Genomic DNA, 22,132 nt, shown 5'->3' on the forward strand with positions numbered 1-22,132 from the left:
CCGAGCGAGCACAGCTAGTGAGGGAATAATAAATCAGGGCGACCAGCTGTGCCTGCCAGGAAAGGTCAGGCAGCAGGAGAAAGGCTGGGGAGGGAGGCAATGATGTAAATTCAGGCTTGATTGCAAGGAAGGAGCCTGAGGCAGGAGTCAGCTTTGTGAGTTGGGAGAGGCTGTGCGAGAAGCATGGAAGGTAGCTACCTCTTCAAGAGAGAAGACGGGGCAGATGGTGATGGTGTGCTTATTTGGTATTAAATGATTGAGGCGATGAGATCAGTGAGAGAACCCGTAATTACTGTGGAACAGGAAATACTGTTTACCAAAGGAAAAAAAGGTGTCAAACAGTAAGAGATGCAGTCACTTAACTAGAATCTGCATGGTTTTTGTAGAGCCACAACAGGAAATTGTCTGCAACACCTGGCGAGCAGTATGTTTGACCTCTCACACTGAACTATAAAAATAAGTTTACTGAAAATAGAAGGGCTTGTTTCTGGGGCCTGTTGGATGTGTACACAAGTATTTCTTTGGTGGGTTTTGGGGAGGCGGTGGGAAGAGGAAGGGTTTGTTGTAGAATTGAAGACTTAATAGCAGGCTGATAAATTCCGTAAATAGTTCCTGTCTATAGCCACGCAGTACTTGGAAACAAGCCTGGATGCCTCTGATCTCCAGCTGCTAATGAAATTATATTGTGCTATTGCTTTGCTATTTAAAAAATATCCTGCAATATTTAGATGATAGATTTGCTAAGTTTTCTTCCCGCATTTTTCTAGGTTTAGGTCTGACTGGCCAATTTCATTGGGAAGCTTATCAATTCTGTTGAAAGAACAGCAGACCTACAATAAGTTTTGGATGGAGGGAATGATACTGACCTTACTCTCCCTCAAAATTCTCATTCCTGCTACAACCCCAGCGGCCGGGCCGGGCTGGCCGGGGAGCCGGCAGTGGCGGCGGGCGGTGTGCTCGGAGCTCCCCCCTCTGGTCGGTCCCTCCCGGGCTCGCAGCGGCGCCGGGGAGAGTGTGAGGGGGGCCAGGGTGAGGGCTGCCGGGGGGCTGCCTCACGAATTTCCTGCAGTGCTTCTGCTCAGCCTGATAATGACCGTTATCTCGGAGCCCAGGAAAAATATGTTTACCCTACATGGTGAATTGCTGTATTGCATAGCAATATGTTCTGGAAGGAAAATGAGGGGAAGGCAGGTTTTGTGATTTTTTTTTTTTTTTTTTTTTTTCCTTTTTCCTTCAAGATTCTTCTTTCCTGCAGGGCAGGTTTTTGACTAAAGGGACTCGATGGCTCATGTGAAATTGTTCCGGGGCATCACTCTCATTTCCTGATCCTTTCCCCGTGTCACTCCCCCCAGCACAAACATGCACATGACCCGTGTATTATCACCAACGTGTTTTGGTATGGGGACACACCAGGTTAGTGAGCAGATTTGTCTCGTGTGTCACCTTGCCAACAAAACTGACCCACTGATACACAAAATTGCTTGTTGGATGCAGGGGTGCAGGGACACAGAGTTAGGGAGGATGGAAACTTCTTTAAAAGTCAGAAGTAAAGTTTGCTTATGGATTTTACCAGACAACGCAAACAACATGTTCAATTTGTTACAGCACCAGCTCCACACTCTGCCTCACTGACACAGCTCTTTCAGAAGCTGCATCTTTGTGCAGAGAAGCTGCACTGCCTGGGCTGTTTGTTGGTATCAGCTCTACAGCAAGAACCTCTCAGCGCCTGACATCTCCAGAGGCTTTGCTGTTTCACCTTTCACAGGCGCCGTGGCCTGTTTATCTCTATTGCTTCTGTTTGAAGTTTTTCATTCTTCAGCTAAAGCAGTTTTGCAAAATTCTTCCCTTATCTGCTAATTAACCCTTTTCCTCATCAGGCATCATTAAGACTCTTAAAATGTAACTATTACTTTTCCCTGAAGTCCATTTGTTTCCTTTACACTTTGATTTTCTATTTTCTGCTGCTAAATTGTTCTCCCCCACTTACATCCTCTTGATGGTTTCACTTTTTTGATTAGTCCCACACTCTCAAAAAATTTCCTTGCAGTTACAGTATCAATTAAGGAAAGGGGAAAAAAGTAGCCAGCAGCTGAAAGTTGTCTTTTTGATCAACTCTGCCAAGAAACTGCTTACAGCCTCTTGGCTCCATTCACAGAGTACCATTTAATGACCTTTCCAAGGGTCAAGTACTAACAGGGATTGATATTCATGTACAGAATATATTCAACCACTGTATCCTGAAATGTGAATTACAACATTTTGTATTCCAAGATACAACTTAAGGGGTTTTATTTGTCAAAGTACAGCACCTCAACTTACTTGAGGCAAAGTTTTTTTTTCTGAGGATGTATTTTATCAAAATGTCCTCCTCTGTGGGACAGAAAATTTTAGTGAAGTTGCCAAGGCTAAATGCTTTCTCCCTCTCCAGTTCGTACTGTGCTTGATATTATCTTAGGTGCGATTTTATCAGAAACCGTGAGCAAAACAGTGTGGTAGGCAGTGAGTAGAAGACCTTCACAGGAAAATTAAATGACACAAGAAGTGGCATTAGAGATTTGTAATGAGGGGGCTGCTGAGAAAGCGCTAGCAGCATAAATGTCAGGGAACAAGCATACTGTGAGAGGTGTGATTGCTCAAATAAGCGTTGAATGCTCATGGTTATGAAAGGCCCCCGTGCCATTTTCCATAAAAGTAGCGACGTTAAAATCCAATGATCCACCAAATTCTTTCACTCTTCTCATCACATAAAGTTCCTTATCTAGTTGCAATTTGATACATAATTCTTCCTTCTTTGTATTTTATGCACAAAAGGTTCTCATCTCAGCATTACAGAAACAGCAAATTTGTTCCTGCTTGTTGTGAACAGAGCCTGATTGAATTTCCTAAACAAAACATATCTTGGACAATAATGGTAACTTTAGAGAAATTGGGGTTTAATATGCTTTTTCACATGCTCTTTTTAAAAACTGGAAAATGTGTCATAGTCTAAAGAACTCCAACTGGTGAAAACTAGAATTTGATAATCCAAAGAATTAGCTGTCATATCAATTAAGCAGTTTGGAAAATGGGTGCATTTTCAGTATAGCAGAATTCGAGTGGCTTTGCAGTCTAACTCCTCGGTTTTGGGTCACCTGTAACCTCAGGTTGTAGAAACTCCCTTTCTGGATGAGAAATGTTGCCGTCATAGTGTGTACAGTGAATTCTATACCCATGAGAGCCTTTAGTAAGCCCTGCCATCAGTAACGACTTTAATGTATCCCCAAGTCTTCCACTGCCATTTTGCTTGATCTTTACAGGCCTTCTCTGTTAAGTGACTGATTTTGGTGGTCCACAGAGCAGTTGGTTAAGTGAGTTACCACTGGAAAGTAAAAATCTTTGTTTCGTCTTCTGTAGGTACAACATTGAAAGTTTCGGCTGTGAAACTGCTCTCTAGCCAAAAGACCCAGCCATGGAGGTGCTTGTACCACCCTATGCAATCCCTCCTCACGTTCTGTGTCCTGGAGAAGACAAGCCTGATGAAGGACTCTGGCAAGAGGCAAGTGAAACGTTCATCCCCGTTCTCTCAGAAGCTGAGAGATTTACATGGGCAGATAAATGGGGGCTCAAGACAGCAGCTAACAGCAGAATCACAGAATCACAGAATGATATGGGCTTGGAAAGGACCTCTGGAGATCATCTAGTCCAAACCCCCTGCCAAAGCAGGTCCACCTAGAGCAGGTTGCACAGGTTGCACCGTCCAGGTGGGTTTTGAATGTCTCCAGAGAAAGAGACTTCACCACCTCCCTGGGCAGCCTGTTCCAGTGCTCTGCCACCCTCAAAGTAAAGAAGTTCCTCCTCATTTTTAGGTGGAACTTTTTATATTCAAGTTTTTTCCCATTTCCTCTTGTCCTATCCCTGGGCACCACTGAAAAAAGACTGGCCCCATCCTCTTGACACACTTCCTTTAAGTATTTGTAAGCATTGATCAGATCCCCCCTCAGTCTTCTCTTCTCCAGACTAAAAAGACCCAAGTCCCTCAGCTTCTCCTCATAAGAGAGATGGACCCAATCACCTTTGCAGCCCTCTGCTGTACCTTCTTCAGCAGTTCCCTGTCCTTCTTGAACTGGGGAGCCCAGAACTGGACACAGTACTCCAGATGCAGCCTCACCAGGGCAGAGTAGAGGGGGAGGATAACCTCCCCCAACTTGCTGGTCACACTCTTCCTGATGCACCCCAGGATGCCATTGGCCTTCTTGGCCACAAGTGCACATTGCTGGCTCATGGTCATCTTGTTGTCCACCAGGACTCCCAGGTCTTTCTCCTCAGAGCTGCTCTCCAGCAGGTCAACCCCCAACCTGTACTGGTGCATGGGGTTATTTCTCTCCAGGTGCAGCACCCTACACTTGCCTTTGTTGAAGTTCATTGGGTTCCTCTCTGCCCAACTCTCCAGCCTGTCCAGGTCTCGCTGGATGGTGGCACAGCCTTCTGGTGTGTCAGTCACCCCTCCCAGTTTTGTATCATCAGTGAACTTGCTGAGGGTACATTCCATCCCTTCATCCAGGTCATTGATGAATATATTGAAGAGGACTGGACCCAGTACCGTTCTTCCCCTCTGTACTCCTGCTCCCCTCAGCACACCAAATCTGGCCCAAGAGGGACTCTGCAGCTGGTCACTGGATGCAGGCTGGCAAAGGGAACTGGGTAGTGCCTAGGGCAGGGGCACACTCAGGTAATGCTGGATGAATAATACAGGGATTGGCTTGGTGCTGCACTGCTAAAAGCCTCTGTACCTGACACATGAATCTGGGAAGAAAGGCAGTGGGAGAGAGGAAAACCAGAAATCACTTTGGCCCAAAAATAAACATTTTGTTCAGCTGCATCCTGCTTATTTTTGGTGCATAGATAAAGGGAATATGATTTCTTCTCAAGCTTTTTCCTTCAGTTTATGTCAACTTCAAATGAAATTAATGTTAAGATGAATAGGATTACAACTGAAAAGTGAAAAACCAAAAAGCGCCTTTGAATTGATAATAGTAATGTAAAAAAGTATTTCCAAAACAAGGACTTTATGCTGCCAGCATCTAAATGAAATACTTCAAGGCTTTTGAAATCTCTCAGTGCGCAAATGCACCCACATTTCCTATGGGCTGAATGATAAGTTCAATCATGTTTTAAGGTCATCCCACCCTTCAGTGTGTTTAATGTTTGTTAAATACAGGTGCCAAACTGAGTAGGGAAATTATCTCAGGCTAGTGGTTGTAGAATGATGCTGGTAAAAGGGAGAGTAAGTTTGGTCTTAAGACTGAAATATTTGTAATTAACTGCTAGTTTAGTTGGATAAATAACAGGCAACATAAAATTAATTATCACATGGGGGCTACCAGGGAAAAGCATGAAGCTTAACATTGTCAGTTAAGCTGAAGAGCTCCTGCCCCAGGAGCTCAAATCACTTGGCTGCTCAAATCTGGAAGAGCTGGCAATGCCCGATCAGACACACACAGGAGGTAAAGCAAGAGATAACATCCAAAAGCCAGACCAAAAGTTCAGTACAATCTCTGGCCTTAATATCTGTGGGTCCTTTTTTTTTATTGGTTTAAATTCCTCCTATTTTTACTGGTCTCAGTAATTCTCTTTCACTAACAGATTGGTATTACCTAGCATAGGAGACATAACTCAAGTGACCTAATTTTTGGCAGTTATAAGGGTTTTAACAGACAGTATTACTTTTATTTCACACCATTAGGTCAAATTAATTTTATCACCTGGAATTCATGCCGGTGACCAGGGGATGTGAAAAGCCTTCTCAAGCTCCTGCTTGGGTTATGAAGGAAAAAAAATTGCCATATTTTCTCATAAGACAGATGCTTGTTGTAAGGGCAATGCTTAGACTTCTCCATGACATTTTTCTTGAATGGTCCATAGTATATTGGGGTCAATGAGCCTCTTGTTTACACTTTTTTCTCTCCTTTGTCAGGTTACTTCTCCCTTCTGCACGACTTTGTTTTCATGTTTTCTCTTTCAAATAGCCCCTTATGAGTCCTTTTTCTCCTCACAAATCTTCCATGGACTGCCTTTTTTTTCACTTCTGCAGTAATCATATCTTCAAGATGTTTTGGTGCTAAAGAGACAGTTGTATGGTTTAGGGACTTGTGTGTAATTAAATAGTCAGAGCTTGCACCCTGGAATAAATGGATTTCTGCTAAATTGCTTGGCTCTCAGTGATTGTTGAACACTGATATTACTGAGCTAAGAAACCAGTGGTAGCAATTTACCTCTCTGAAACACTCTGGAAATGTGGATGGTGATGGGAATGTGCTCAAATGGCACTGAAAGCAGTGGGAGGCAGTCACAAGGAAGACAGACAGAATACAGCCTCATTTTTATCACAATAGATGACTTGTATTTTTAATATCTTACTGTTAACTCAGGCAGAGATGACTAACTGTGATATTTCACACTATAGAAATTTGAGGAGTGAGTCCTGCACTCCAGGTAAAAGTGAAACATATGAGATTACAGCCTTTAAACAGATGAACACAAAGAAAAATGTGTAACTGTTCTGAGGCTAAATAGCCAATTTGTCAATTTACAAGGGGCTGCATGAAATCCTGATCAGAGCTTATGATGAGGTATAAGGGAGAATGTCAAGAGAGAGACTTTTGGAAAACCAGAATTAACCTTCAAGAAAGCCTGGTGATGTGGGGACAAAAAAAGGTAATCACAAGGGCAGAACTGAGAGGAGAACAATGTTTCTGAGAGGAGACACTTGCATGACTGCAGAAAGTCCAGAAAGGAGATGTGGATAGAAAGGGAAGCAAAGGTCAAAGTCTTGAGTTCAAAAAAGCACCATGCAGAGCTGTCTAGATCAGGACAAGCAGCAAAAAGCCATATACTCAGAAAAACATCCAAGCATTACGCTGCGTTACATTGACTTCCACAAATTTGAAAACGCTTGTTGACCATGAGCTGCTTGGATGAGACGACATCACTAGCACCATTTGTGCAAGGTAATCCTTCACAAGAGCAATGGACAAGATTTCAGCAGAAGATAAATGAGCTTTTAGCCTGAAAGCAAATGGAACATTTATTAATTTTAAGCTGTACACAGGTGTACAAGCCAGTGTTTTGTCAGGGACAGTGATAGTAGCAAGGAAAGAAGAGCCCAAATAAGACAAATGGATAGAATTCAGGTTTGCAGTTGTGATCTTATTGCCATTAAGAGAGTGAGTGAAGTAAATGTATGAGTAAATAACATATTGCAAAGGTACAATTTGTAATAATACCAGGAACAAAAGTATCCTTTACTGATTTAAAAATATATAAAGTTCTTCATCTTATGCAGTGGTGCTTCACCTTAGAAGAAAAGGTGACAAAGTTTGAAGAAGAGGTTTAGGATGCTTTCCCAGAGGAGAAGAAAGCATTCAGCAGAATACAAAATATACCTGAAAGCCCAACTATTCACTGTCCAATGGAGGAGCAAAGAAAGGAGCTGGCTAAACTTATCACTGTAGGGAAAAAGAGAGCAAAGGCCAGAATAAACAGAGCAAGACACTCACTTTCTGTAGAAGAAACCAAGCATTTCTCTAAGCAATAGAATAAAGGAATCTCATAGGTTATTCCTCTTGGTTAATTTTTTTTTTTTTTTTGACTGAAATATGCATAGATATTCTGCTGTCTCTGCAAACACCAAGTATTTTCCTGTGTTTCCCCTATCATTTCTCCTCTGCAGAGTATTGGCAAAATGTGAGCTGCCATGTTTGGCTGTAGAGATTGCCTGAAAAGATAAAAGTGCTGGAAGGGAGTGAACTTTCAAAAGTGCCATTCCTAGCCTTCCTTCTCCTCTGCTCTGTCTTTTATGAAACCCGTAACAACTGAATAAGTCCTCTTCCTTATTCTGTAATTTTGGTTGGACATACCAAGGCACACTGTCAGGGTGTCACATTACGGCTGGTTCTGTAGGAAATTATGCTAATCCTTTCACTGTATATTGATTGAACAGAAACCCAACAGCAACAACAGAATAAAAATGGAATGTAAGCAGATCCTAGGTAGGTTTCTGTAGCCATCCCATCCAAGTGGTTGTGGCAAATGTCTTTAGAGAAGCAGAGTAGGAGGCATGTAAGTAGCACAGCCTTTGAGAGACACTGCTTCTTCCAGCTGATTTTCAGAGTGTGCCTGATGCCAAGTGTTTCACAGTGCAGTATATAAAATGGCATTTGATGGTATTAGTAGAGTAGTTGTTGTAGTTCAGCCAGATGAAAAGATCTCACTGTATGTTGTTTTACTTATCATCCAGAATTCATTCTTGGATATATGTTTGATCGCTTTTGCTGTCTACTTGCTGACCTCTTCACCTAATTTGCTTCATTTGCATATGACTAGGTGTAAACTGTCAGCAGTGTTATCACAAAGCCTAAGTAATACAAAAGACAAGCCAGTATGCAATACTGCATTTCACATATTAGTGAACAAAACCAACATCTTCTCATTTTACAGACATCTAATATTTTTTCTGCAGGTTTGCCAACATTATTTCTGCAATGCTTTTTTATGTTGTCTGGATAAGATAGCCCCTTAGAGTAATTTGGTTCAGCTCTACAAAACTGAGTTTTCCAAGGGGCATTAATGTGATAAAAATGAGGAATCCTATTCTTTTACCTCTTCTTTTTTGCCAAATTGTTTTTTGAACCCAGGTAATTTTTTGAAATCAATAACATTCTGCACCAGGGAGATTGCCTAGGCATTACGTGACAAACATAATACACGTTTTGAACTTGCCACCTGGTAGTGTCCTTTGACACCCACTAGTTCTCTTTTGGAAGAGAGGATGAATGGATCTTCCCTGTTCATCTTTACTTAGTTTTTGCTGGATGAGCAACATTACCCTGCCTTACCTGCTTAATGTTCTTTGAATATAGATTAAAGTAGGTAGCACGGGGAGTTATGTGTCATGCAGTGGTGCTTTCTTAAAGTAATATGTGGGAAGAAGGGAAATAGCCTAGTTCTCCACTCCTACTAATTGTCTTCTTCACCATCTTAGTGCAACTTGTTCCACACCCTGCAGTTTGCATTCACACTGCCATAGAAGTGAGCCAGCAGTATTTCAGTGTGAAAGGCATTTTGGTATGTGGTGAAGCTCTATTATTTGTCCTGCCTTAAGCTGCTAACTAGCTGAGTTTATTTTTATTTTGCAGCGGTGATAGCCTTAGCTGTCTTTCAAGCCCATTAATCAGTTTCCCCACCCAGAAGCAGGGCACAGATGTAGAGAATTTTCTATCCTGAACTCATGGATTCCCCAGCCTTAGCAACCAAATTAAAGCCATCAGTTCCAAATTAGAAATGCAGATAAGCCTTCATAAGTTTGGCTCTCTGGCAATGATCCTTTTATCTACTGATAAGCCTGAAGCTCTGTTGCAGCTCTGTCTTTGTGTACCTCTGTGGTCAGGTAACTTGCCCTTACGTTTCTGTTATAAACTCAAACTGGCTTCGGTCATGTCCAACAAGGGGTTTTGAATGAGATGGTGGCTTTTCTGTCTCTGTTTATATGGGTGCAGTTTCAGCAGCTTTGCTTGTCACACAGTTGCAGCCAGTTTCATACTTGAGTTGAGACTTCTGTTTATTCTATATATTTATTTAAATAAAATAATTTTATAAGAAAGGGGAATTGAAAGTTGTAGTGCAGTGTTTTAGGCTCTTAGAGAGTCTTTAATTAGTTTATGTAGAAAAAGGTGTGAGGAATTAATTATGTTACTGACTTACTTATAGGATGGATAGGTACTCAGAACTCACACTTTCCTTAAGAATCTTTTGCTGACCCTCCCCCAAAATATGGTGAGTCCTGTGGAGAAACCTTCACTTTGTTCCAAATATGTATGCGAGATGATGAGAGGTATCTTAGTCATTTGTTAAATAGACAGCAGAACTTCAACTCCTAACTTGATTTTTTACTTCCAAACTTTTTAATAGTATCTTTCAGAATTAAGAAGTCTAATTGCTGGATCCTACGACTTTATTTAGTGTAATATAATCTTTCTCTCCCAGTGTGCAGAATATAAGTAATTAGTACTAATCACACTTTTTATTGTTCTTTCAGTTTATAAGCAGGTTCTAAGAAGTTGCAGGTAGTATTATGACACATTACTTTGTACTGTGTGGTGAGTTCCTTGTTAAATGCCAGTTTCCAAATGTTACCCTCCATGTTTACTTTATCCTCACACTGTCCATGTGATCAGTATGTACCAAGGGGAAGCACATGGAATTTGAGGTGGGAATGGAAGTTATTCCTGCTTTAGGAAACTGAATCTGCTTGTTATCCTTGCTCAACCCATAGAGCTGAAGTAAGAAATAGGCGCTCAAAAGGCGTTGGCCTTGGAGAAAGAATTTGCAATGAGGAGAAACAATTGTGATAAGGAAGGGGCTGTAAGTTGTAGGGGGTACATTAAATGGAGCAGGCCAAATAAGGGTACTGCTAGAAATTCTGGTTGAAGCCAGCAGGGCTAAACTTGGTGTAAACATTAGGTAGTTGTCCAGAGCTAATAAAATTACCCAGAAATGATGCCCAAGGAGAAGGGGTTGAAGCTATCTTGCTCAGAAATACAAGTGTTGTCAAAAATATTTTGCTAGGGCTCTTGATTGTTTTGATTTTGATGCAATAATGTCCTAAAAGCCCTGCTTTGTTCAAGTAGAATCAGTTGCTTTGTTTCTTTTAATTGCTTTACTAATGTTACTTGTAGGCATAGATTCTTTGTTGCTGAGAGCTGGCAAATACTGTAATCACATACTATCAAGTCAATACTTTTCTGTAAGCAAATTACATAAGTTCTTATGTGGCCTCCGTTACCAAAAGATCTGTTCCCTGAGTCAGTCAGTCATCATACTCAGTGGTGTTGAGCACTGCTGACTGTTGTCTTTGGATTTCGCTGAACATTATCAAAGTAGCAAAACAAGAGTGACGAGAAAGTGCAAGCCCCAAAAGGTTTGTCAGCAGCCAACATAGGTCAGAGATCCATGCTATTGCCCTTGTTTTGTGGTGGTTAAAATCTGTGGTTGCTTATACTTAATGACCCTGGAGAAGAATGACAAAATGAGGACAAAGGGGCAGACAATGTGCGTTTTAAGTTATGTGAATATTCTTTCTTCAGACTTTTTGCCTCCTTTACTGTAATGAAAGTGAAGATAGACACTCATTGCTATAAATGATTACAGGTTATAATGCAGGGGTTGGTATTTCTGTTACACAAGGCACAGCCAGAGTTAGACAAAGACGGCCTCTCATTCCCTTCTAGGCTTTCATGCTGAGACTATAGAATGAAATTTGGGAATGGAGGGCAGTTCAAAGGATGGATGTAGGGTGCAGGATCAATTTTGCAAGTCTGTACTTTGAGGAATACTCAAGGTGATCTTGTGCTACAGGCCTGTATACTGATGTCACTTGAGGTTGGCTCTTTTACTGGTAATATATTCCAAGAGGCTTGAAAATGACCATTAAAAATAGAAAATCAGAAACATTGTTGAAGTACTTATGCTCTGAGAGATTAATCAGCTGAAGGAAGGGGGTTGAGGTAGCCAGTCCACCTTAATATCCCAAGGAAATGCTAGACAACAAATGACTGATTTAGATCTGCATACTATCTCTACTTGTTTCAGCATCTAAGCTATAGAGAAGGCCGAGCAAGTTCTAAAAAAAAAATGCAGATGTAATCAGACATAAGGAAAAAAAGCAATAGTTAATGAAATGCTCTAGTGAAATCTTTTTATTTTGCCTCTCCCAGCATCCGACATCCTCTGCAGGCATCTCTGCAGCCACTCCCCTCTCTATGAATGCCTTATGTCTCATGTTTTTTATAAGCTGTGTTTTGTGCTGCATTTCAGTTAACTAGCTAGGAAGATTAGGAAGTACAGAAAAAAATAATCAAAACCTGTACTTACTAGGGCACTTTGGTCTCCTGTTTCTGTGAGAGCAAGAAATAGCCTAAAGACTTTGAATACCTAGATGGCTTACAGGCAATATATTATTCATATCTTTCTCTGTCTCTCAGTGTGGAGGGCATTCCTAGGAGAAAAAGGGAGTTGTATGCCTATATTGTAGCTACTGAAATAGCTGATGCTGCTTGCAGCTGGGTATAAGTTTGAGCAACTCCAATGTGTGCTGGGGTTTAAACCTTCCTTAGCTGTCTTTATAACGAAGAAACTAGAGAGAGGGAAAGGCCTGGAGGGGAGGCTGTTAAATTTCTCCTAGTTCTTCTCCATCGATTCACGCTAAGCACAGAGCAGGATGGCTTCCATATGAAAAATGTAATGCATGGGCATGAATGCCAGTATCTATGTGGCTTTCAACCTCTTTGTATAACATGTGACATCCTACATACCTTCTCAGCTTCCAGAGTTTGGATTCAGGAACAAAACAGCTCTTACACCATGACAAGTGATAATGTGTTGAAATCAAAAAAACTGTACAGGAGTAATTTTTTTTTTTTTGAGTCACCAGCCTGAAGATTAATGGTTTTATACAGCAGAGAAAGGGCTCTTCTCTGGGTAGATTTTATTACTCAGGCAGGTTGGCCGAACAGAACTGGAAAGTGGTTTGGTGGGAAGTGGCAGTAATGAAGTGTGATTTCCAGTGTCTTGGAGTCCCATGGCAGGATTCTTTATATCTATATTAACTATATCTTTATATATCTCTTAACTATAGATCTTTACATCTTTATTAACTATATATAGTTAATAAACATTTGAGTGCAGACAGAAACTTTTCTCATGTTGGGACACTCAGCACTTTCTCTATCCTCTGGAAATTCCCTGAGACAGTATAAATTGAGGTGACACTGTAACATACCCAGTGCAAGCAGTGGAGGGCCTTTCATCTCTACCTAGCTACCTGTTTCCAGTAATTTTTGTGGAAAATTTGATACCCAAAATGTTGAGACCTACTTCAAAGACCTTTACTCTCTGCCCAATGTTGCTGAAATTGCCTTAAAAGTTGTTTAGTTGGATGAGAGATACAGATAAAAGCACACACATACTGACATGTAGAAACTGATCTTGATCAAATTGGGCTAAGAGCAAACACCAGTCTTCACTTTTTCTTCTTAATGTGTACTTAGGATTTTGTCATCTCTTACATTATGAAATGCAACTTCCCAATATAAATTAGAGTTCTATTTTGAAAAGTTATCCTACAAAAAGCTTCATGGAATGCCTATTTTTATAATCCACTTATTACCAAGGCAATGTGATGATATTAAAGCTTTCAGCAGTAATAAAGATTATGCAGCCTGAATAGGTAAGTCCTGTGGGAAACCACAGAAAGTCAAGGTTGCACTTGCACTGATACAAAATCAAACAATTAACTGTTCTTGTTGTGCATGGCTTGACACAGTTACATTCACAATCAAATAAAAATTAGACTAAATGTTAAATAGTCATCCAATACTTGTATTTCCCCTCCTTTTAAATTCATTCCTTGATTTAATGGATAGGGATAGTTTTTCTCACACCACTCCCCCTCCTCACCCCCAATCATTTGAAATACTTCTGATGTTTTACAAATTTCAGGTAGTTTGCACCCCACAGGCTGAGATCTTCTGGTTTAGAGGTCAGTCTATTGACCCCAGGGTGTGTTCATTCTTTAGCATTGACAGGAATATTGGCAAAAAAAAAAAAAAAAAATCACTCTGTTGGCTTCCAACACTTGGTGGAACTAGGCCTGTGCTATAAGCAGGTTGCCTGGTATATTAAGAGCATAACTGAAAATCAGAAGGAGAGAATACAGTGTGGTTAACACTTCATTTCATATTAATGTTAAGATCTTGCTTAATAGGTTTATAAATACAAACTTTAAATAAACCATCATTTCTAAAGTATTGCTTTTTGGCAACTAAAAAAGAAAGCGATATGTATTAATCTTAAATGAGCTGATGTTCCAAATCACTCCTATAAAGTAGACATTCTCAGATTAAAATCTAAGCAAGTTTTAAGAAATAAAAGTTGAGTGTATTTTTTTCCTCAGGACTATTTGAAGTTTTCTTCTTGTTGCTTAAAAAAAACCAAAACAACCCAAACAAAAAAAAAACCAACCCAAAACACAACCCTACTCTCACTCTTCTGTTTTCTGTTTAATTTTAGTTTTTATCAGGAATCAGAAACTGGAAACAAATCTTACTTTCAGGTTAAAACCAGGACAGAGCAGAAAATATGTGTAACTTATTTTGGATGTTTTCTGATAAATGACTACCCTAAAGAGACTTAGAGTGCCTTAGACAGTCAGGTACAATCCTGATGGCCTATTTTGAGGAGACTGGTAGAAGAGAAGAAAGTTTGCCTAGTCTTTGCCCAGTGTGGTTCATTCATGGGCTCCTGTGGTAGTTTGGATTGAACCCTGGGTGTTTTGGCAATTAACACTGGAAAAATAAAGATTGTAAGAGTATACAAAACTGCTAAGTAGACAATTATCTCAAGTCCATTTTAAGAGCCACAAAACTGTACCTGTCCTTGGGTGCAGATTTAAAGGGAAAAGATATGCTTGTGAACTGGGTTCTAGTCAAAGCAGCTGAGACAAGGCTCATCTTGCTGTCAAACAAAATCCTTATACCTTTTTGTACCTGTCTCCCTGCACTCTACGCTAGTTGTGCTTGCAAAGTCTTATCTAGAAAGTATGGCCTGCCTTTCAGGGAATAGGATATGTGGTACCAGTAGGGATTAATTAATGCTCCTGGCTAATCTAACTGTTCCTGTTAACATGGAGTAAAGTAAGAGGCTTTCTCTGAAAGGGCAGTTGTTCCTTCATGTCAGCAATCTGTCTTAGTTTCATTCTGGGGATGACAAACCCCAAACAACTTGACAGATACTTTTCCAGAGCTTCCCCTGTTCATATTTGTTATTTCTGCTGCTACAGATTTAGACACAATAAAGAAAAGCAGAACTTGTGCTGGAAATGTTTATGCTGCATAAGGTGAAAACTTCTATAATGTGAGGTAAAATAAAGCACTTGGAAACCAAGCTCCAGTTCAGGTAACTCCATTATTCAGGGCCTGGGAACTATTTAACTTGGGTTAAATTGCAGCCAGAAATGAGTGGGCTTGTGTAGGTAGCAGGTCTCACTGGAGCTGGTGAATCTCTCCACCAGCTTGGAGGTTTACAGGCAACAGCAGCCAGCATCCTGTTTGAGTGCTGAATTTATTACTTCCCATGCCAGTCTTGCTCTGTGGGACTTTTCACTTGTTGTTTCAGAGCCTTGTCCCAGTATCTGCCCTGCTTTCCCACACACCTTTAGTTTCATCTGGATCCTCCATAGTTCCCCCCTGTAAAGGGGAATAGGAATTGGAGTAAGATTGTTGTGAGCCACAGAAACACAAGATGGAAGTCCTCCTTTAATCTCCTTTTGTATTTGTGTACCAGTGTCTTGCTGACAATGGTTCTCTGCATGCAACTCTCCATTTCTCTAGAGAGTATAAATGTGCTCATGTATTTATTGCTCAGCTACAGCTGTCTGTAGGTAAAGTATCTTGTTCTGAAGAGAGTTTTTGTCTGCTGTCAGACCAAATGATGTTGATGGTTCTGATCAGGGAGCCCTCTGGGAGACAAATGAAATTTTCTTCTGAGTACGAGAAGGCTGGATTGTAGTCAAGAGCATCAAGTGTTTCTACACAGTGGTAGCCAAGACAGCGCAGGATTTTTCTTAACCTATAAAAAGAATAACTGTAGAAAGAGTTGGAAGATGTTGACTCTCTAATGCTCTTGATGCTACAATGTGCATGGTAGTTGGAGATGTGGAAATCAACCAGTTTGGGCTTTCTTCCTTCCACTCCCAACAGCACATTTTTGCATTGAGATAACAGGTTTTTGTGAATCAAAACAAAGACCAGGTGTCACATTCACACAGATTCACTTGGTTTTATTAAACAGAATTTTACAAAATTTTGTTTGCAGAGTCCAGTTGTCTCTTGTGATAAACTAGTGGCTATTTGGGAGAAGGATGGCTATGGTGTGTGCTCTGATATTTAAGCTGAAGGTACAGTTCTTATGTATGAAATTTGTTTGGTGGGGTTGTGGGAACAAAACAGGTAGTACAACTAGGAGTCAAATGTTTCAGTGTAGTTTTAATGCTATGGAAATTAATTCAATATTCATTATTATCCTCAGAGCATCTCTAGAGGTTTTTACAGTAATGTCACAGCAAATCTATTCAGCTTTTAAGAAAAGAGAGACCATGCTCACAGCTGAGCTAATTTATATTAATACCTAGCATAACAGAAGTTATTTCACAAGATTTTTAGGCATTATGTCTACAATTAGTTAAAGAGTACATACGTTATCAATTTATCTCATTTACAAAGGGTTGGTTCTCATCTATTTGCAAATTTTGCAGGCTTACAAAGCTTAAAGGGCTATTTTCAAAATAGCAAATCTTTTTAAACTGTGCCCATATAAAAGATTAATTATTTTAAAATTTTTACCATACAAGACAAGAAAACTTCAATATAGATAGTTTGGGGATTTTTGCTGCTTTAATTTACATATGTAAATTTCTCTAGGTAACAAAAATCTATTCAAGTTTTAAACTCTCAGTGCTAATGCTAACAATAGATACATTCACTACAGTGTGATTACACTGGGTAGGCTTAACATTAAAAAAAAACACTTAGGTCTATTATGCGGTTTCATAAATACAAATTACTTGTGATAGAATTCGTCAATGAATTATATGTAGAAATAGTTTCAGTATCAGTGTCAGGACTGCATTGCATTCCTTGTTCTTGTAGACTCCAAATGGCACCATACTGCAGCTCACAATCTCCAAGTACTTACTTCCTTAAATATCAGAGAACATTAAAATATGTAAGAACATAAGAATAGCTGTCCTGTGTCAAACCGAACAGCCATTTAGCCTAGCACCTTGTCTTTAACAAAGACAGTGTAAAGTGCTTTTTCTGATGTCTGTTTTGAAAACGAGAAGTGATCCAAATGATCAGCCTTAACTCTCCTTGCCACAGTGACATCCTGTAAAGCAGGAAACCTGCAACCACGATCAACATTCTGCCTAAATAGGACAGTAAGGTACCTCAAGCTCTAAGGATGGAGCTGACAAACTACACGAGGAGAACTACAAAGTAAGGCTTGTCAGATACAGGTCATAAGCTGGAGGAATACTGCTATAGTAATGAGTTTGTATCGCTAATATTCTTATCAACAGATGGATATGGAAGGAGATCAAAGTCAAGTGGGCTTGTTCCTTATACAAAGATTACTTTCTAGAAGCATGCTTGGACCTCCTTAACATTTACACAGATTTTTAATCTAGCAAGAGTTTGGTGCCAGCAACGTGGGTGTGTTGTGGCTGCAGATCCCCAAGTATGTATTTGTGCAATTAGCCAGCTGTGCCTCTAACCCCACTCTGTTGCCCTACCTACCGCATTTGACGTTGACCACAGGGTGTCTGCATGAGATCTAGTTGTACCTAATGTCACAATCCTGCAGTGTAAAAGGACTTTAGGAGCTATACATTGTTTGTCTTTAAGTTGTCTTTGCACAACTAGAACGATGAAAAAATGTGTTCAGCTGCATATATTGGAACCGATCAAATATTAGGAAAACATGGGAAAGCAGTTTCCCAACACCCTGAAACACCAAATTTTGGAATAGTTCATTCAAACACCCATGAGATGAGATGCTGGACTTCATTTTAGCCTCCAGTAAATGGCACAGCAGAGTTGTCTGTAGGAAGTGGGCCACACAGTAATGAAGTACTGTGCCAGGAGAATTATATAGAAAATGAACACTGCAATAATAAGTACTAGGAGAATATTTTTTTTTTTGGGGGGGGGGGGGGGGCGAGGAGGAAGCTACAATCTCTACCTCTGACTAGATGCTTCACAAGTTATAGTAACAGCAAATAGTTTGCTATTTGAAGTGGGTGGCTATCAATTTTATTTAGTTGCCTTAGAAAGAACATCTGGTGAAGATACATTTACAGACAGATAATGATGTTGGTATCAAACCTTATCGGAAGTGATTGCATTCCAGCAATTAAATTAGATTTCCCTGAAGCAGGATAATTGAACTACTATGCAGTGTTTTGCCAAGATTTATCCTCTTCTGTAAATCTACTTGTGTCAGCTCTGTAGCCTTTCAGATGATTCTGAAAGATTTAAGAATCTCCAAAGATATATTCATGTGTATTTGTAGCTTAACCCAGATAGATATGATGGTGATACCTAGCAATTCCTTATAATAATGCTGCTGTTATACACATCTGGATTGTTTGATTGTTGGGGAGGGTGTGTGTGTGTTTTGTTTGCCTTTTTTTTTAACCTTGGATTGTTGTAGGCACTGAGGCATGTGTGTATCATGCCCTTCTGAAGTATGTGAGTCTTTTTGTATAGAGAGCCTGGATATTTAGTTCAGCGTTATGATTTCTAGGTACCAAAGTCCCATTGTGAATAGTCTTTGGTTTTCCAGCTGCCTCCTCCAGAAAGTTTTTATATCTGTCAATAAGAATAGTATCACTTTTCTATCCTAGACTCCCCCATCACATGAAGGGGATAACTGATACCAGTAAGGAAAAAAATACTGTCATATTTCTGTATGTCTCAAAGAGAACTACAAACGTAAGAATATTTGTAGAAACCAGGGCTGCTTATCGCCAGAGTGTTTGAGCATTCTCAGACTCCGTGTGCATTTCTTGAATATCCGTATGTTGTATCACATGTAGCTCACAAGCCCTTCAAGCATACCTCCTGTACTGGGGTTAACAGCAGTGGTCTGCTGATACAGGAATGATGGGGGTGTTTGAACTGCTCTGTGCATTAGGAAGTGAGGCGGGGGGGCTGCTGAGGCTAGAGGTGCAGTGACACGTTTAGCCTAGCTCCATCCTATTGCAGGAGGCAGGGGACATCTAGGTGACCATTGTTGTCTCCTCGTTGTGACCCACTCACTTCTCAATCACCATCATCTTCTGCTTATTTTGATGTGAGCTGAGTGTCTGATATTTCTCAGCCAAACCAACATTTTGGTTTCCTGTTTGTGGGATCAGGAAATTAGAGTACCCAAGCTGTATGTTTTAAACACTGAGTCTTCTGATACAGCTCATCTGAGACAATAATATGGGCTTCAGTCTTTTGTTGTATACTCCAAAATATTAAATAAAATGTACTACATCTAGAAGTCAGTTTTTGTATTTGAGGTCTCTAAAGAAGAACTTATGTATTTGGTCAAAAAAAATGTATTTGGTAGCATTGCCCTTTGCAGAGACTCTGTACCTTAATAGTTTCTTCTGGTCAGTGACAGAAAACATATCATGGCTGGGACAGCCTGTGTTGCATGATACATGCAGTTATCAAGCAAGCAGTCACCTAAGAGCACCCTTGCAGGTTTTATTTTGACCCCAGCCACAAGCAGAGTCTGAGAGCAACAAAAGAAGTATATTGAATTCACTTCACTAAGTTAACCTTAAGAAGAATATTAGAAGAGTTAAGAGTGAAATAGTGCATGCAAAGGTGAATAGTTCAGAGAACAATCCCTACTTGAGAAACAGCTTCTAAATAGCAGGCAGAGAACGAAGCACATAAATTACCTATGTGCCAAACTACCTGAAAATAATTTGGACACTCACTGAAGCAAAGTATTGTATCCAATGGTTCACTGCTAGGGCAGATCCATCTACTTTCATTTCACTTTATTTCTATCTCCTGTAAGAAAATCAACATACTTTTGCTACCCTAGTCTACAGTCCATAAAATCAGAACTATCAAAATTCCTTCTGTCTAGAACAGAGGTCTGAACACTTATTGTTTTCATTATAAAGTGCTTTATTTTTATGTGATTACTTCATCTGAAGGAAGGTAGGAATGAGTCGCTCCGACTTAGGCTACAAGATCAGAATGATTGACTTAACCTTTTGGTTTCAGTTTGCTATAAGATGCCAAACTGCGAAGCTGGCATATAGTATATATTTAACTTAACTGTAAGAGTTTATGGGATGTCTGCTGTTAGAGCTGAAACACTGAGTTGCGAGATTTTTTTAACCCAACCTGGCGCCTTAGACTAAACACAGATTTGAAAACTTCTGTCTCTGTATAGAAAAATACATATCTGACTTTTCAAGCAGCGATATGCAGACACTAAACTGAAATGGAAAAAGTTGCAGGTTTAGATGTGGGGACAAGGGTATCAGCAGGTGAGGAAAAAAAAAGAACAGAACAGGCCAGGATTTGTAGAGAAAAATCACTGGTTCATTAGACTTTTTTCTTAGATTTTGTTGCAGTATTGATTCAATCTATAATGTATGATAGCATCAGCATCCCGTTTACTTTTGGTAATTGCTGATCACGTTGGCCTCTTTGCAAGGACAAGGTGCGATGTAATGGCTTTATTTATGGCATGATCTTGGGAATAGAGCTAAACTGGATTAACAAGAAGGTTCTTTAAATTTTTATGATAAAAACCAGAGATCATAAAAAAATCACACCAGAATAGCTAAAATCCCTGAGCTGTCACTGCAATGTTCATGTCCTTGTTCTTCCTGACTCAGAACAGGAATTTATGGGTAGATCTCTCATATACAAGCTGAGAATTTTAAGTGTCAGAGTTGGTGCATTCTCTTTCTATTTCTGTGTATTCCACATATTCTTTTAAAGTTTGTCAGCTGTCTGTGCGTCATAAAGGTATTTTAAAGTAACCTAAGTAATTGAAGATTGTTTAAAAAACATTACACTATATTAAACAAATGAGAAAGTTTTGCACAAAAGCAAAAATGTCACATTGGCTAAATTTTCTTCCTTCTGAAGACAACAGGAATTTTACAATGGTACAGTTTCAGCAGGAACAGGGGAAAAAAAAGTCTTACGGTGAGTTTCTTAGGTGGATATGTAGAAAGGTGCGAACCAGCCTTCATGATTTATCAAAGACAATTTTATTTGTGATATATAGGCTTCAACAGCAGCAACAGGCACAGCACATGCATCTGAAAATCTCTATCTGCATTTTTTGATGCCTTTGAAAACTTAGCCTTACAAGCCAAAGTGAGGCTAACCCAACCTTAGTTAGGGTTGAGGCACAAACACCTTAAATCCAGACTAAGTCCAGGTACCTCTTCTTTCAACTTCATGAAGCTTTTGTTTTTAGTCAACAGTTAATTGCAAAATCCTGTGCTTAAAAGTGTTGTTTGTCTGGAGTAAATATTTCTAAGGTCTGTGTAATTATTTGAGGGTTAGAAATTCTGGATTTGGAAGAAAGGGAGTAGTACTTATTGGGCAGGTAGCTTTTTATACAGTTGACAGCTGAGTGACTGAGACGCTAATAATGTTACAGGTGATCTCTGCTGGGATGGGTTATTGAGCATCACATAGCTGAGATGACTGGAATCTCATCATAAATGTAATTTGTCTCGCAGTTATTGCCATGCTGTATGTGGTAGTGGAGTAGAGAGCATTACGCTTGCCTCTAATTCAGTGAGAGTCACAATAGATAAATTGGAGGTCAAAAAGGCCTTTTGGGAGAGCTCTTGCTGAAAAGGGTTATATAAATGTAAAGTATTATTATTATTATTTAGAGCAGATTGAGTCAAATGTCATGTTGGATGCATTTCATCAATCTGAGATTAGACTTGGGCCTGTAGCTCAGCAACAGTTCAGTGATACAAACTGATAAAAGGGATGTTTTACCAGGCTAAACAGAAACTCAAATAAAATAGCAAGCAGTTCTTTACAACAGCTCTCCCATTCAGTGATATTTCTGAGGTTTGGCATTTGGGGCGGCAGAGAGCTTTTCCACCAGGGCAAGGAACCACTTGCAGTCTCCAGCCTATTGCAGAAGTGTTTAATTTAGATCACATAAAGATTTTTGCTGCATGATAGAACTGTGGAAACAGATATCAATATTTTATTAAATCCATGAATTACAGCTGTATAGAAATGTTAGGATCACTGACAAACTCCTTGCCAACGTGTAGCATATTCTGTCTTTGGGGAAACCTATATTATTCGGTGAGCTCTTACCTCCCAGGAAAAGGGAAATGTCCACTCACTCCCACCTCTTTCACGTGCACACACACACTCATAGTGAGCAGGGCATATAAACATCATAGGAAAAGGAAATAAGATATAAAGCATTCTCCCTCTAAGTCTTCCACTAAGGGAGACATGCCTCTAGCCCACAG

The sequence above is a fragment of the Numenius arquata genome, chromosome 1 (genome assembly GCF_964106895.1).
Source record: "Numenius arquata chromosome 1, bNumArq3.hap1.1, whole genome shotgun sequence".
Lineage (NCBI taxonomy): Eukaryota > Metazoa > Chordata > Aves > Charadriiformes > Scolopacidae > Numenius > Numenius arquata.